The sequence below is a fragment of the Pollicipes pollicipes genome, unplaced genomic scaffold, assembly GCF_011947565.3.
Source record: "Pollicipes pollicipes isolate AB1234 unplaced genomic scaffold, Ppol_2.1 Scaffold_3087;HRSCAF=3621_pilon_pilon_pilon, whole genome shotgun sequence".
NCBI classification, from domain to species: domain Eukaryota; kingdom Metazoa; phylum Arthropoda; class Thecostraca; order Pollicipedomorpha; family Pollicipedidae; genus Pollicipes; species Pollicipes pollicipes.
The window spans coordinates 22,182,163-22,199,044 of record NW_023596225.1 but is presented as its reverse complement, the minus strand read 5'-3'; the positions used below and the strand labels follow the sequence as shown (position 1 = coordinate 22,199,044).

The window sequence follows — 16,882 nt, the reverse complement described above, 5'->3', positions numbered from 1 at the left end:
CGCCGCGCCATCAAGCGCCATTACCATAGGCGACGTCGTGGGGCGGCGTCCTTCAACGGTATCTGCATTTACCCACAGTTAACGACGGACATCGCCTGAAAACGACTGAAAACCGTCACGGGAGCGAGCTGGTCACTTCCGCGTTCCGTCAGAGCGGACGGCGACGCTCCGATGCGGCACCAAGCGGCGCGTCCTCCCCAGGACAACGATGGCTGTTAAGTGCCGACAAGACGACTACTATGTGCTGGCAGGCGCGTCCAATCATCAAAGGCGGTTCGGTGTCAAATGATCATTCCTCTGGCAATCAGAAAGCGGTTCGATTGATCGGCGCGTCCTACTCAGATCAGTCAGATCCTGCGCCGATCTCCCAGAGAGGGTCAGAGGTGGCTCAGCACTAACAAGTACATCATGCCCAGAGTGGATGAGGGGGGTCAGTACTGCAACTCTTCCTTAGGATGATCAGAGACAGATTAGTACTGGCTGATACCTCCTCCGGCTGACAATCTGTCAAGCATTTCATGACTGCCAGCTCACGATAAACTTTGATATGAACTTAATGTAGACGCCCGCCTTTCGACATTTCGGCACGAAATTTTTGTTGTCAGGTCTCGTGCTTGTGGAAATGGCAGGGACACGGGTCTGTGGGCAAGTATGATACAGTACGTTCATGCGTGATTTCCTTCATCATGTAAAACAAGCGGCCAAAATGTGATCATGGTATTCATGTAGACATCACACAATTTACGCGAAGGTGTTACATCTAAGCAGCAATGCTACCGGTTGTATTGTTCACACCTGGCACCACACCGGGCACGCGTTGACGTGGATAATATCTATTTCCACAACATTAAACACCTTGTTCACAAAATTCGCAAATAGGGCGGCCGAAATCAGGGGATAGAAAATGGGTGGATGACGGGGCAGCGATGACAAGTCGTATTTGTTTGCCCTTCCCCTAAACACCCTTTGGAATCGTTTCCGCGGGCCTGGTGAGGACTTCGACGACTGCACCGACGATAACATACTCAGTCATTCTAACTCACAACGTTACAGCTCATGACCATGACTCATTCTTCGGGAGTCACCACCTGATCTCGGGAGTCACCGCTAAAAGTTATGGAACAGGCAGCGAGCCCACGCCCGCATTCCGAACATGATCACCCACAACCTGCCTCAAACTGGCTGCACGACAGTCAGCGCCGAGCTTCCACGAATGTCCCGGAAAGTTCGCCGATTGATTACGGCATGGGGATGATTAACCCCATATCAGCTTCACCAATCGCTTCGCAAGTACACGAGCACGACTTCCCGCAGTGGGCGGCCAAGACGGTTCTTCCGAAGTACATCTCAGCTCGTGGTGCAATGGTCTTTAGCACATATCTGCAGCACACTGGGCGGCGACACCGTCTCGTAAGCGCTACCCAGCCCAAGCTAATGTCATGTCATACCAATGCCATAGAATCCTCACAAAGACTCCACTCTAGCGTAGATAATATCCGCTTCTGGGCGACACAGCCGGTAAAAGCTCATCACGGCGGAGGACGAGCGGGGAAGTCACTCACGTGAGCCTTGGCTTCACGCAAACAAAGCCCACGACGCTTCGGGAATCCGTAACAAAGTGGACCAATCAATGCTCTGTGATGTCCGTGTTTCACGAGAGTGTAGCGGGCGGAACTGTACTGTCGCTTTCGCGACCTAATTCACCAACGGCAATGACAATGTTTGAAGATTGGATAGCTATGGGCATGGTAGACCAGACCATTTCAGACGACACCGCGGGTGGGAAGAAAAGACTTCTAGTTTTCGGTGGCTGAGACCAAAGTAAAACAGATAAAAATACGCGCATCCTTCTGGTGTGTATCGGTCAGTCAACCGGACTAAACACCAGTGTAGTTTGCGTGGCACTACTCATCTCGCTTCAGGTCACAGCGTGTTGTGTTCAACACCGGTCCCGAAAGATTACTGACGATTCTCCACGCTATATAGTTCAAAGAACGTCAAGTGACATGCAGACGGAAGTAGCCGCCGAGTGGTTGGCTTCACATCACAGTCTGCTTTGGTTGCCAGGATCGCACATCAGTCCTTCGAGGACGGCCGCGGCCGTCGGCGCGCCCTTAAACTCTAACAGCAGGACGGCCAGCTGAGAACACGTGACGACCCGCGCACATCGAGTGACGCCTGGTCAGTATGACCGCCGCTTCGCGTCTCCGTCGAATGGTGGCCGTCTCGTGCCTGCTCCCCAACTCTGGACCAGGTTTCGGTCAGTGTTGCGCAGCCCTTTCGCGATTAGCAAGTTATCTGTTTCCCAGGTTGATCGAATACGGAAGTTTACGCCGCGTTCACAGCGGAATGTTCCCGGAAAACCGCACCTGGTCAAAGCGTCTTAAAATCTATACGTCACAGCTTGAGGAATTTCGCTTTTGGGGCAAAAATACGAAGGCTGCCTTCAGTGATGGTGAAGCTGTCCCAAGACCAGTTCTGCGGAATGTTCGGGATGAGATGTTAACACGGACGGGACATTTTGGAGCCTACTATCCTCGCTAGCAGAGCTGCTTTCACCCATTTCGCAGTGCGCGTGTGGTCGGATTGAGAACATCGGCCAGCTTGGGACGAAGCCATCCTCAGCGCCACTGTGCCGCATTGGTACGTGACGCGCTGAGTACAAGCGATGAATGGACAGCACGTATGCTACACAGCTCCATGCTGATCAGCAGGCCTGACTCAGATCTCAGGCTAGTACAGCTACTCCTAACGAATAAATTACACAATTATAGAGGCAAGTAAAAGCCAGCGGCAGGCAAATAACGAGCACAAACCCACGCGGCGATAGTGTAGCGGTCAGAGTATTGGTCTATGAGTCGTAAGATCATGTGCTGTAGCCTGCAGCTGCCGGGCCCTTTTGAGGATGTGACGCATACATATCCCACACCTCCTCTGCCCCCCATCAGGACCAACTTAGCAGGGCCGAACGACGGCTGGAGGTGTAACCGGCCCCAACGCCGTACAGACAACACCACTGACCAGGACAACAGTTGAGTGACTACTCCGCACGCCCGTAAGTAGCGTGGCGTCCGGACCCGACCCGGCCAATCAGATAGGTGGCTGGCGTACTTGTTGAAGTGAGACTCGCACGGCTGCGGCCCCGCACGTGGTGACCCGCAGCGCAGGGCGCAACTCCGGTGACACGTTCAGCCGGCGGGACGGCTCAAAGCCAGGCCACCGAGGGTGCCGTGCACCCAAACCATCCGAGGCCCGATGACGTGATCCTGATCACGATGAAGCGGGATATTGTCGTCCCTGGCACGCCTGATTCCGCATATTTCCTTCTTCCTTGTTTCCCACCCACCACATTTTTACTAATTAACATTTTGACCAGTTGACCGATCAGCTCTCTTCCACACGTTGTTCACCTGAGCCGAGAGCCTTAAATTCCTGAGGGCCTATAGAAATGTCGTTAAGCACGTGTATTCCCAGTAATTTTGTCCTAGAACAATAGCTTGACGGTGAGAAGTAATGATATCTGGTGTCCGCAAACTTGAGCACAATTGCTACATTGAATGTGATCGCACTTGACTGCAGAGTATGCGAATGCGAAGACATCTTCGACCAGGGAAGTTGGACGAATTTCCTCGCAGTCATACATTTGTCGTCATGCTTATCTCGCGTGTCGGCAGAACATTGCACACTTGCATTCCTGTGCGACCGTTAGCGAAAACGCCATCGGATGAAGATCGAAGGAAGCCATTCCCTTTCACAGGCGCAGGAGCATCCACAGCTCGTCACATAGGACGTAAGATCCCGACAACCGAGTCCTGCAGACTGATCCCGACAACCGAGTCCTGCAGACTGATCCCGACAACCGAGTCCTGCAGACTGATCCCGACAATCGAGTCCTGCAGACTGATCCCGACAATCGAGTCCTGCAGACTGATCCCGACAACCGAGTCCTGCAGCACTGATTCCCGAAGATCGAGTCTTGCAGACTGATCCCGACAATCGAGTCCTGCAGACTGATCCCGACAAAACCGAGTCCTGCAGACTGATCCCGACAACCGCGTCCTGCACACTGATCCCGACAATCGAGTCCTGCAGACTGATCCCGACGATCGAGTCCTGCAGACTGATCCCGACGATCAAGTCCTGCAGACTGATCCCGACAACCGAGTCCTGCAGAGCTGATCCCGACGATCGAGTCTCAGACTGCATCACTGATCCCGACGATCGAGTCCTGCAGACTGATCCCGACAACCGAGTCCTGCACACTGATCCCGACAATCGAGTCCTGCAGACTGATCCCGACGATCGAGTCCTGCACACTGATCCCGACAACCGAGTCCTGCACACTGATCCCGACAATCGAGTCCTGCAGACTGATCCCGACGATCGAGTCCTGCAGACTGATCCCGACAATCGAGTCCTGCAGACTGATCCCGACAACAGTCCTGCACACTGATCCCGACAATCGAGTCCTGCAGACTGATCCCGACAACCGAGTCCTGCACACTGATCCCGACAACCGAGTCCTGCACACTGATCCGACAATCGAGTCCTGCAGACTGATCCCGACAATCGAGTCCTGCACACTGATCCCGACAATCGTGTCCTGCAGACTGATCCCGACAACCGAGTCCTGCACACTGATCCCGACAATCGAGTCCTGCAGACTGATCCCGACAACCGAGTCCTGCACACTGATCCCGACAATCGAGTCCTGCAGACTGACGCCTACGACCCCAGGCCGGGCGTTCACCTGGCCGCTACGTCCAGTACCGACTCTAACCCCGGACGGAGTAGCGCTGGCCTCCGCCGAGCCGATGCCAGCTGTCCGCCCCCGAGCTATCGGGCGCCGGCTAGTGACCCCGGCGATCGGCAGCCGGTTAGTGACCCCTGCACGCGTGCTCCCTGTTGACATTCATGCAGGCAAAACCGGCGAGCCGTGACGGGGCCCGGCCGCGGAGGGCCCGGGCGGCGGCCGAGCAGCCGCAGCCGCCGAGGTCAAGGACCGGCCACCGTCGCCAGATGGGCCGACTCGCCCGGTCACCCGGTGGGCAGCCACTCCAGGTCATCTCAGGCCGGCCCAGTCACCCCGTGGGCAGCCACTCCAGGTCATCTCAGGCCGGCCCGGTCACCCGGTGGGCGGTCACTCCAGGTCACCTCAGGCTGGCCCGGTCACCAGGCGGGCAGCCACCCCAGGTCATCTCAGGCTGGCCCGGTTACCAGGTGGGCAGCCACCCCTGGCCACCTTAGGCCAGTCCGGTCACCCGGTGGGCAGTCACCCCAGGTCACCTCAGGCCGGTCCGGTCACCAGGTGGGCAGCCACTCCTGGTCACCTCAGGCCGGCCCGGTCACCAGGTGGGCAGTCACCCCAGGTCGCCTCAGGCCGGCCCGGTCACCAGGTAGGCAGCCACCCCCAGTCATCTCAGGCCGAACCAGTCAACAGGTAGACAGCCGCCCCAGGCCACCTCAGGCTGGTCCGGTCACCAGGTGGGCAGCCACTCCTGGCCACCCCAGGCTGGTCCGGTCACCCGGTGGGCAGTCACCCCAGGTCACCTCAGGCCGGCCCGGTCACCAGGTGGGCAGTCACCCCAGGTCACCTCAGGCTGGTCCGGTCACCAGGTGGGCAGCCACCCCTGGTCACCTCAGGCCGGCCCGGCCACCAGGTGGGCAGTCACCCCAGGTCACCTCAGGCCGGCCCGGTCACCAGGTAGGCAGCCACCCCCAGTCATCTCAGGCCGAACCAGTCAACAGGTAGACAGCCGCCCCAGGCCACCTCAGGCTGGTCCGGTCACCAGGTGGGCAGCCACCCCTGGTCACCTCAGGCTGGTCCGGTCACCAGGTGGGCAGCCACCCCTGGTCATCTCAGGCTAGTCCGGTCACCAGGTGGGCAGCCACTCCTGGTCACCCCAGGCTGGTCCGGTCACCAGGTGGGCAGCCACCCCTGGTCACCTCAGGCCGGCCCGGTCACCAGGTGGGCAGTCACCCCAGGTCACCTCAGGCCGGCCCGGTCACCAGGTATGCAGCCACCCCCGGCCATCTCAGGCCGAACCAGTCAACAGGTAGACAGCCACCCCAGGCCACCTCAGGCTGGTCCGGTCACCAAGTGGGCAGCCACCACTGGTCACCCCAGGCTGGTCCGGTCACCAGGTGGGAAGCCACCCCTGGTCACCTCAGGCTGGCCCGGTCACCAGGTGGGCAGCCATCCCTGGTCACCTCAGGCTGGCCCGGTCACCAGGTGGGCGGCCACCCCTGGTCACCTCAGGCCGGCCCGGTCACCAGGTGTGTAGCCATCCCAGGCCACCTCAAGCCACCCGATCTATCGGTCCGGCACCTCCGGTCCAATCAGTCAGGTACACGCCCCTCAGACCCTTACCAGCCTTCGGTACCTCAGATGCCGTCCAGGAGGCTCCGGTACCGGCCGAGCTGCGGCCCCTCTGGTCTCATCAGCGATGGTCACGCACCTCAGGTCTCACCAGAACAGCTCCGGCGCATCAGATTTCACCCAGATGCTATCTACACAACCACGATCCAACTCAAGAGCCGCACGGTAAGCATGCGACTGTCATACATTCCCGTCACGAAAGCGTGTGGGTCATAAGCAGGTCGGCTTTAATGAGCAGCGCCGCTGTAAAATTGTCATTCATTAACGACGTATTCCGCAACGAAAACGATTGAGATCCGGCAGACAGAGCTGCATACCGCTATATGTTGTCGCTAATTAATGCCGGCCTGATGGACTTTAAAAGTATTTGTAAGTAAAACATGTACAGCTCATTCACTCACTACATGGCTAAATACGATAGTGTCATGTCTGGTTTGTTCTATGGACTAATCATAATGTCACAGAGTGCAGAGCTTGCAGCGGTTAGCAGCGAGCCAAGACAGACCAGTGTCACACCACTCTCATCTGGCTATCGAACGCCACCTGAGGACAGATCTCCCACCGGGACCAGGATCAGTCCGGGACACTAGAGCGGTGGGGACCCCGGCCACCGCTCAGTTATCCGGCCCCACCTGAGCACGGATCTGCTCCCATTCGGGACAGGTCCGGGACGCTAGGGCAGTGGGGACGCTGATTGCTGCTCAGGGCTATCGCACATCACCTGAAGACAGATCTTCTCCCATTCGGGACAGGCCGGGACGCTAGGGCGGTGAGGACGCCAACCACCGCTCAGGGTTATCGAACGCCACCTGGGAACAGATCTCCTCCCATTCAGGACAGGCCAGGACGCTAGGGCGGTGAGGACGCCGACCATTGCTCATGGCTATCCGGCCCCACCTGGGGACGGATTTCCTCCCATGGGACCATTCCGGGACGTTAGGGCAGTGGAGGCGCCGACCACCGCCTAAGGCTATCGAACACCACCTGGGAACAGATCCCCTCCCATTCGGGACAGGCCCGGAATGCTCCGGCGGTGCGGACGCCAACCACCGCTGTTCAGGCCGATGCGCCACGCTCTGAGCCCTGCTGCGTCGCTGAGTGAGCGCCGGCGGTTACGCTCAGCTCGGCTTCTGTCACGCTGGGCTGCCGTTGGTACACAGAGCGCCCGGGAGGGGGGGGGGGGGGGGCCGCAGCAGCAGCAGCAGCGGAACAGCATCACGCCGGCCTGCGGGTGCCCACCCTCCAACATCAGCCCGGTCCACACGCGGCCCGAGCCTTGTCACGATCAGCTGAGCACAGTGGCCCGTCTTCAAAGGCCACCCGGCAGTTAATGAGCGTGACTCGTAAAACCCGTCCCACCGTGAAGTCGTCACCGGAACCAATTGGGCCACTTCTACGTCGCCTGACTGCTCAATGGCGACAGTGCGGGAGGAGCGCCCGCCGGCCGGCCAGCTGAAGCCAAAGGGATGAGCGGTGTTGTCTTACACCATCAGCTAAGGAGCATATGCCCAGAGTTGAGACGTCCCTTCCTGCACAGCCGTAGGGTCCGCCCCACCACCACAGGTGGACTGGGGCCGCCCCGGCCGCGACCCGCGTCCCACCAGACAGCGTGAGCGCCAGCTGTGACAGCGGTCACTCGCAGGCCCCGCCCCAGTCACAGTGTGACGCTCCGACGTGGTGTGATGGCCACGTGGCGGCCCCCATCTCCGAGGGTCCGGACCGTTCGCCGGTCACCCGTCACAGTCAGGACCGCCCGCCAATCATCCGTCACAGACGGACTCCCTCTCCCCGACGGACCCCGAGGGTCAGGACCGCCCGCCGTCACAGACGGACTCCATCTCCCCGACGGACCCCAGAGGTCAGGACCGCCCGCCGACCATCCGTCACAGACGGACTCCCTCTCCCTGACGGACCCCGAGGGTCAGGACCGCCTGCCGTCACAGACGGACTCCCTCTCCCCGACGGACCCCGGAGGTCAGGACCGCCCGCCGGTCACCCGCCACAGACGGACTCCCGCTCCCTGGCGCCGGCGCACGCCGCTGAAGCAGCCGGGAGAGGACGTCCACCCTCCAACAGAGGTCACGCCACGTGCGGTCAGCCGTGACGGGCCGGTACAGCCTCCGACAGCGTGCGAGCCGCTGAGCCGTGACACTGGCCACCAGGAATTCACGGCCGCGCCGTCTCCTGGCCCGTATGTAATTACCGCCGTCCCGTTAGGCGGTGGGCGGGCGGACGGACGGGCGGTGGACGCGTGCGCCGCTGACCGGCCGCCCCCCCCCCCCCTCCGCAGGCGGCGGGGGAGCCCCCTGTCCGGTCAACGGCCCCGCTCCGGCCGGCCGGCACCGCCCAGGCGGCCGGCGAGAACGGGCCGCCGGCCGGCGGGCAGCGCCAAGCACCTGTTGGTGCAGGCAGGCACGAGCGGAGCGGTGCGCCTCGTGTTTTTTAGCGAGCAGCCAATGCACCTCACCCTTTATAACTACCGGGCACACGCTGCAGTTCTTCAGTGTGTTCATACTCGCACGCACGCCTGTTTGCTTGGTTGTCGCTGAGCCCGTATAGGAACGGCAGGTCAGTCTGCGCAGCACGCACACCCCTCCACCTCGGTCTGCGGCTGTGCGGCGTCACTGCAGCTGGCGCGCGGCGCCCAGCCACAGATCCGAGGCGTTGTGAGACAGCACCGCAGCGTCACACCACGCCACAGCTGGTCTGCACGGCCTCGGGCCTCCCCATGCACCAGCGCGGTGTTTGGTGTAAGCGAACCGCGGAAAGATCGGCACAGCCTCGGGCCTCCCCATGCACCAGCGCGGTGTTTGGTGTAAGCGGACCGGGGCAAGATCAGCGGACGCGGGGCGCTCGGAATGTTCCGCCCGAGCACGACAAGGCCAGGCATACGGCCACAGGTACACGCAACCCTCTGGACCACACCCGAACAGGAGGAAATTTCATACACGGCACGTGAGGTGCGGGAACGGGCAGTACCCTATGCTTATTTTGCTGCTCCACGCGCATAGGACAAACAGCATAGAAATCACCTTCAAAATATAAAAAGTGAGCAGGCAAAATACCAAGCTATCGGTAGAATCCGTGCCCAACAGTTAGGAACACTCATTTTCATTTCCTGGAGTAAACTCAAGCTCTTCAATGCAATGTCGGGTTTTCTCACAGGAAATCCGATAATCGTACTTTCCGTAGAAACACGGACCTTTGTAGCTGAGTTTATGTTGAGGGCATTACACGCTTCATCACAGATTTTCGCTCTTATTTAAGCTTGGAAGTGATTGATTTTGCTCATCACATCGCAGTTAAAAAATTCAAGCGCCTGCAAACGGCCCAGTTCATCGCATTACCTGTCATGTGCTTATCCAGAATTGATATTCTCATGTACCTAACACATGCAAACTGACAGCAAAAAGAAACAAAAGCTACTCAAAGCTACTCCTGAGCCCCCACAACATAACTTACGGCAAACGGCCACAAATTACATCATCATGGGCGTGCGTTGGAAACTGATCTCGACACAAATCTGTCCCTCCGACATCGCAACACATCCATTCAGGGTCTGAATGTGTCTGAATAGGTCTGAACTTCGGACCTATCCCGAGGCTCCAATGCCTCCACTGAACGTTTGTGCGTTGATCCTCACCCACCCACTTCTCAACCGGCGGGGGCTGCTACGGGCTGACTCGCGTCGTGCCAACCATGACGTAGGAGGAAGTTGTGTTTCCCTGGAATGCACGGCACTGTTTCTACAGCCGCTGAAGTCTGCACCCGCATGGCGCACACGCCCGGCACCCCGACGGCCGGCCCACGAGAGCAGCCAGTCAGCCCTGCACACTGACTCCACGCAGCCACGCGAGCCACGCGAGCCGCTGCAGACAGCAAACACAGCCCGACGTACTACATGCTGGGACTCGCATTCGTCCACGGAACTGGACAAGACCTTGGGGAAACTGAGCGGCGCACACCAATACGCCAAGCAAGTTGGGGAAACTGAGCGGCCTACATCAATACGCCCAGCAACTTGGGGAAACTGAGTGGCGTGCACCAATACCCCAGCAACTTGGGGAGACTGAGCGGCGTACACCAACACGCCCATCAAACAGCCTGCTCGCCACTTTGTGCTTCCATTACCAGAGGAACAGCTCGTCATGCGTCCAGCAGCGTTGGGTTTGTTGACTTATTTGGAACCGTTCAGAAAGCCCTGCGCAGGTCTCTGTAGCGGCGCCTGGCCCGCCGGCGGACTGACTTAACCCCCTTTGGCGGCACAAGCATGACCTCGCGACCTCCCTAGATAGGTCACCGGGCGCGCCCACTGGATAAGGCCAGTTTTTGTCAGCCGCTGGTGCCACCAAAAAGTTGCAGTTGATTACGGAATGTCTACAAACAACGCTGATATGTCTCCTAGCACGCCATGCCAGCAGTCGGCCAGTATGTCAATGAACCTGACAGCTCTGATACCTTTGAGGCCATCTTTTTCAGGAATGAGGGCAACAGAAGGATAGACAGGTGTGATAACACAATACAATATCAAGATAAATAGCAATATACATATATATATATATATATATATATATATATATATATATCTTAAGTTGCTATTCAGCGTTGTCCAGTCTGTTTGCTGTGACATGCGTATTAGGTGTGGAGCAGCTCACGCTGAGAAAATACTTTAATAAATTCTGCCCACTAAAGACACAACTGAAGGCGCGACGCTCCCAGCACATCAATCCCCGTTCCCTCTCAGTCTTTTATACGTCACATCTCTGCTTCACACTCTTTGAGCCAACGCATCTCACATCGTTCATCGAGTGGCCCTGTCAGTTAGAGTCAATGGACATGACATATGTACCGATGCCTTTTCTGTTCTGACGGTTGACAAGTGGTTTGCGAAATGATAATATGAAGCTCCCACTGTCTCCATGACATACATACTCATTCGCGAATACTACAATGAACACCATACATTACGCTGGTGATTTTACCCCGTTCGTCCGATCATACGTTCACATTTAAGGCCCTCATAGCCCGGGATGTTCTTGATACATCCATCAACACACACGTTTTCCAGCACCCTTGTCTGCCCCTCCTCTGATTGTACAGCTGTCCTTTTTTTGCGTATACCAGCTCATCCAGGTTGGCACACGCAAAAAGGGGCGCTGGGTTCCCGCTTTTACATGCCAGGGGCTGGCTTTCAGAAATGTATTTTATGTGGCTGGAGTGGTGCAAGATATTGTGTATTTTTAGTACTCCTCTAATGTTGGGCAGATAGTCAAGAGTAGGCTATAGGAAGCGGGACTCTGGTCAACGTTTAAGTATCCCTGCAGTGCTTGCTGTTGTCCAGAACTGTCCGCGTACAACTCTGTTAGCCTCTTAAAGCTACTATAAACTATTCGTATGCACACTCCGTTTTTAAAGCTTTAGCTCTCAGAATTTGGCGTTGACGAATACAGTCGTTTTCGTGACTAAATGCCCATATAAAAGGCACTGCCAATCCAAGATGCACGGCATTATTAATGTAGTGGGATGGTCGACGAAAAAACATAAAGACCATTCGGTAGCGAAAGTCACCTCCATTTTTCATAAACCTTCACTACCACACCAAAACTGTCATGCCTCTAGGATAAGGACTATTGCCTTTACAAATGGCAATGCCTTTGAAAACGATCTGTAGTGTCAGGGACAACTGTATTCACCACCGACAAAATTTGAAAGCTAATCTTAAAAAACCAGGACAAGCAGACAGACTAATTGACGATAGCTTCAAAAAGTCCGACGCTATTGCACGCGGCCAGCTCTTAGACTAAAATAAAGCGAGTACGAACCCTGAATCGTTAACCAAAGCACCGCCTAATAAAGCCTGCTCTGGTTTTCTGCCGAACATAACACGAATACTAAAAAATACGGCACGTTTTGGAGGCATACACCAGGCAAGTCACGCAAAAGCCGTATTCCAAAGCCAGCCTCTGACACCTTACCGCCAGAGAGCTAGCCTAAAAAGTTACCTGGAGCACACAAAACAAAACAAAAAATGATGAACGATCAGGGGTGAGGCAGAGAAAAGAGCTGAAAGAAATGTGTGCAGATGGCTGTACACAAGATATGCCGGCGTATGAGGGCCTAAACTGAAAAAATGAAACCTCGTACCGCTACGTGTTAGCGTGTCAAGTCCTTTGAAGTTAAAACCAAAATACAGTGTGCAAAATTTGTAGTGAAAAATTGTTTTAAGCGCGGGCTGCCCCATACCCAAGGTGCAGATGACATCGATTATTTTTTACCGAAGCAAGCAGAAATAACTGTTTGCGCAGACTGGCGCAGGTTACCTCTGAGATGAAACAAAGAGCTGAGACGGGGGAAGAAACAGCGGGAAATGATAACAGTGACGGAAGCTGAGTGTAAGGCCCACACAGATAACGCGACCGAAGGGCGGGAAATCGCGAGAAAGAGAGAGCGAGCGTGCGCGCGAGAGAGGGGGTGATGCGGTGGAGAAACCTCAAAATACGACAGAGAGGGAGAGAATCCCTTCCACCAAGTGTGGGCGTGGCACCAAGACCATTCGTGACCTTCGCAGATTTCGGTGGCCCGACTGTCAACTCAGATACAGATCGAGGCGTGAAGGCCGCGACTAACCCTGGCACAGCGGCGACGGTCTCCCAGTGCGTCCTCACGCAACTTACCCTGGCAGAGCGGCGACGGTCTCCCAGTGCGTCCTCACGCAACTTACCCTGGCACAGCGACGACGGTCTCCCAGTGCGTCCTCACGCAACTTACCCTGGCACAGCGACGACGGTCTCCCAGTGCGTCCTCACGCAACTTACCCTGGCACAGCGGCGACGGTCTCCCAGTGCGTCCTCACGCGACTTACCCTGGCACAGCGGCGACGGCCTCCCAGTGCGTCCTCACGCTACTTACCCTGGCACAGCGACGACAGTCTCCCAGTGAGTCCTCAGCAGCTGAAGGAACCTCTCCCATACGCGGCACACCAGCGACGAGGAGCCCGACCTGACCAGCATGCACATGACCTGGCCCAGGCGCCACAGAAGGTCGCCAGGCCGGGACGACTTCACGCTGGCGATGTGGTTCTGAAACGAGAGGCGGCCGAGGTCATTTGGCGACCTGGGGTGGTCGAAAGGCACCGTATCACGGTGTCCATCGCGTGATTTATCACGGTCCTAAGCACAGTTTCAGAAACGGAAAATAGGCAGACACGATAGCCATCAGGGGCCGGCTATAACTTGCGTTTTACGTAGCGGGGGAGGTGGCTATTGATGAAGCGTGACGGAAGCGTAACAAGAAAGGGAGGGGTAGTTTTTGGGCAGCGTTACCAGTGCAAAATCAGGAGGGGGGGAGGGAATTGTCAAAAAAAAAAACAGCGACGTAATATGTGGACGATCATTTGGCAGCAAGTTGGTATCCGTCGCAATGTCCAAGTGAAATTCTGTCTTAAAAAGTTGTTACAATATTATTTGTTAAGATGAGCCCACACTGCCTGCGTGGCGGGTGTAGCATACAGAATCACCGCACCGCGCAATACCAACGCAACTAGGCGTGGCCTCTTATTCCGCATTGGAGGGGACACTGCTTGGTCATACCTATCAGAGGATCGTGCTAACACAACAGCAATCGCTCAGAGCACTTTCGACCCGTTACATCGAATGTTTGCGTGGCCTTCAGCTGGCAGCCTGGCAGCTGCCTATCGGACCAAGCGGCCGAGTTGTCTGATGGAGATGCTGCCACCTGTATTTATCTCCGGCAGTCAGTCTCCGGCGCATGTATGCTGCCGATCCACGATACCGTATCTGCGCCGTGGATGCTCGTCATCCACCTGGCCTTCCCCCTCCTCCCCTGCCCCCCCCCCCCCCCCCCCCGGCGTCCGCCCGGTTCCCCCGTCGTCCTAGGCTTCACAGTGAGTGTGTGAGAGGCGCCGGCCGCCTTTGCCCCAGTTTCCTCCAAACGTCGCGTCATCGCCGTCAACGAGCGCCGATCGGCGAGCTGGCTGGGTGCCCGGCCCCCACACGCTCCCAGCCGCAGGGCCGGTACAGATGGCGCCACTGCGCCGGCCGGGTCGGCCTCAGCCCGGCGAAGGTGGCGGCGCGTACCTTGACTGAGCGTGGCAGGGCGGCCGGCACGGCGGGCGGCGGCGGCACCGGCTCCTGCGGGCGGCGGCGCGTCAGACGGCGGCTCCAGACAGGACAGTGGCGCCGCGTGACAGCCATGACGCGACGGTCGGCGCCCGGGCAGCGGCCGGCGCCATGCCCGGCGCGGTGACGGGGCGACCACAGACCGCTATTGCAGGGCACGTCATGGATGCTCAATCGTATGTGTCATGACGTACCGACTTGGCTGCGAATGACATGCTTCACAAGAGACAGGCTTGAGCCATGTGCCAGACAATACGATCTTGACCCGACGAATGCGAGAGGTACCACATGCCAGACGCCTGTCGTGAACTGTAGATGTCGTGAAACGAAGCCAAGTGATCTGATTTCCGACAGAATCGCTACCAGACGCCAGCCGGCGGGCTGGCAGGCTGCAGTGGGCCGGAATGGGTCGGAGTGGGCCGAAGCGGGCCGAGCCGTGCCGGAGTGGACCGGAACGGCCGGAGTGGGTCTGGAGTGGGCCGAAGCGTGCCGAAGCGTGCCGAGCCGGGCTGAAGCGAGTCTGGCGTGGGTCGCAGCGGGGCTCACCGCGAAGCTGAAGAGCTCGGCGCACAGCCGCTCCACGTATTCGGTCGTCTCGTCGCCGGGCCGGGGCCGGGGCCGGGCCTGGCTGGCAGAAGGCGAGGTGCGCGCCGCCGCCGGCCGGCCGCCCTCCGTCAGGCGGGAGAGCGCCGCCATCACGTCCGGCGCCTGACCTGGGGTCACGGTCACAGTCACACCAGCTGCGTAACGCCGCCAATGGCCGTCGACACAGCCGACGTGCAGTACTTCGGCCGACCACGTCCCTAACCCTTCGCACATCACACGCACCGCATTCTCCATAGCGTCATCCGTATTCATGATCCGTATCCATGATCCGCATCCATGATCCGTGCGTGCGTGATCTTATCAGCGGTTATCTTCAGGCATTGCATACATGCGTGTGGATTCAATGGCAGCTACGGATTAATACCTAAAAATGCAAAACAATAACTGACTCAAACAACAGCACTCAACAGCACGCGGACCCCAGCGGCGTGTGTTGGAGTGGTAGGTGAGCAATTGTCCCTGAGCACTTACCAACAACAGGCGCATCCGTAAGCCGCCGGCCAAGCAGCGACTCGAACGAGTCGCGCCGGTGACAAAACTTCCAGACATCGTGCAGGCAGAGGCCCAGCAGGCCGACCGCGCGCGCTGCCGGGCCACGGGGTCACAGTGGGGTCAATACTGGGTCATATCGGGGTCAACGTCAGGTCACAGCGGATCAGTGCCGAGTCACAGTGGGGTCAGTGCCGGGTCACAGCGGCCCTGGCGCTGTGACCCGGCACTGATCCGCTGTGACCCGACGTCGACTCCGACTGAGCCCTGGAGCGACGCAGCCCAAGGTCCGACCACACACGCAAGGTTTCACACAAGAATCATGTCTCCCAAATGGCAACACAGCATGACCTCAACGAGGCCGGCCTCAGTCGACCACAGCGGGTAATGTAGTCGCCGTAATGCAGGAACGTGGTAATGCACGTAACACAGCTGCTAACGTTCCGCCGCCGCCGCCGCGGATTTGTATCTTAGGTTCCCTCGTTTGCCTGCATGCAACACGCCAATAGACCTTGTAACTTACTATGATTTGCACAGAACATTAGGATTTATAACGCCACTCAAGTCAACTGGAACCAATGGAGTGCATTTACGCTACAGCGACTTTTCGTGGGGCTTTTCTCCGTGTCGTTGGACGCTATCCCTGCAAACCTAATTACAGGCGCGGTGCTAGCGAGCTGGAAGCACGCGCTTGTAACGTCCGAAACCGAAATACCCAAAATGCCGACACAAAATACCGAAAAGAGCGCGTATATCAAGTGCGTTGCACTGGTGCAGGCGAACCATTTCCACACTGCCCGCTGCGACTTAAGTAGTTATGCAACTCGTGCATTACCGGATCAGCGTTTATCCAAACCAGTATCACTTGCTTTCGTTCTCTGAGTGCGGATATCGACGTCATCATTCAACCGAGAGAGCCCTCACTGCAGTGGCTGACTGTCTGACCGTGTGTATCGTCAGGAAACTCAACGTGTGCGACGCGGCTATTGTATAAGATAACGACTTTGGAAGATACGCCCGACGGGCCAGAATGGCTCAGAGGTAGAAGTGAAGCCCGACAGTGTTCTGCGGCACCGCACCTGCTGGCTGGACACGCACTGCCCAGCGGGGTGCCGCGCGCGGGTTCAGTTGGCTGACGGCGTCCTCCACCAGCAGACTCTCCGAGACTTGGTGCCAGCTGACAGTCAGCTCCAGCGCGCTGCCGGCCGACACGGGTCAGGCCACAGGCGGGCACGGGTCAGACGACAGGCGGGCACGGGTCAGACGACAG

At 57.7% G+C, this 16,882-nt stretch overlaps 1 long non-coding RNA gene across 1 annotated transcript; it reads right to left on the bottom strand.

Annotated features, from left to right (window-relative positions):
• Positions 1 to 15,190: 15,190 nt before the first annotated feature.
• On the bottom strand, positions 15,191 to 16,798 carry LOC119090547 (uncharacterized). Its single transcript, XR_005093257.1, has 3 exons — positions 16,692 to 16,798; positions 15,595 to 15,708; positions 15,191 to 15,230 (listed from the first exon to the last, which is right to left on the bottom strand). It is a non-coding gene; the product is annotated as an uncharacterized LOC119090547 (long non-coding RNA).
• Positions 16,799 to 16,882: the final 84 nt, after the last annotated feature.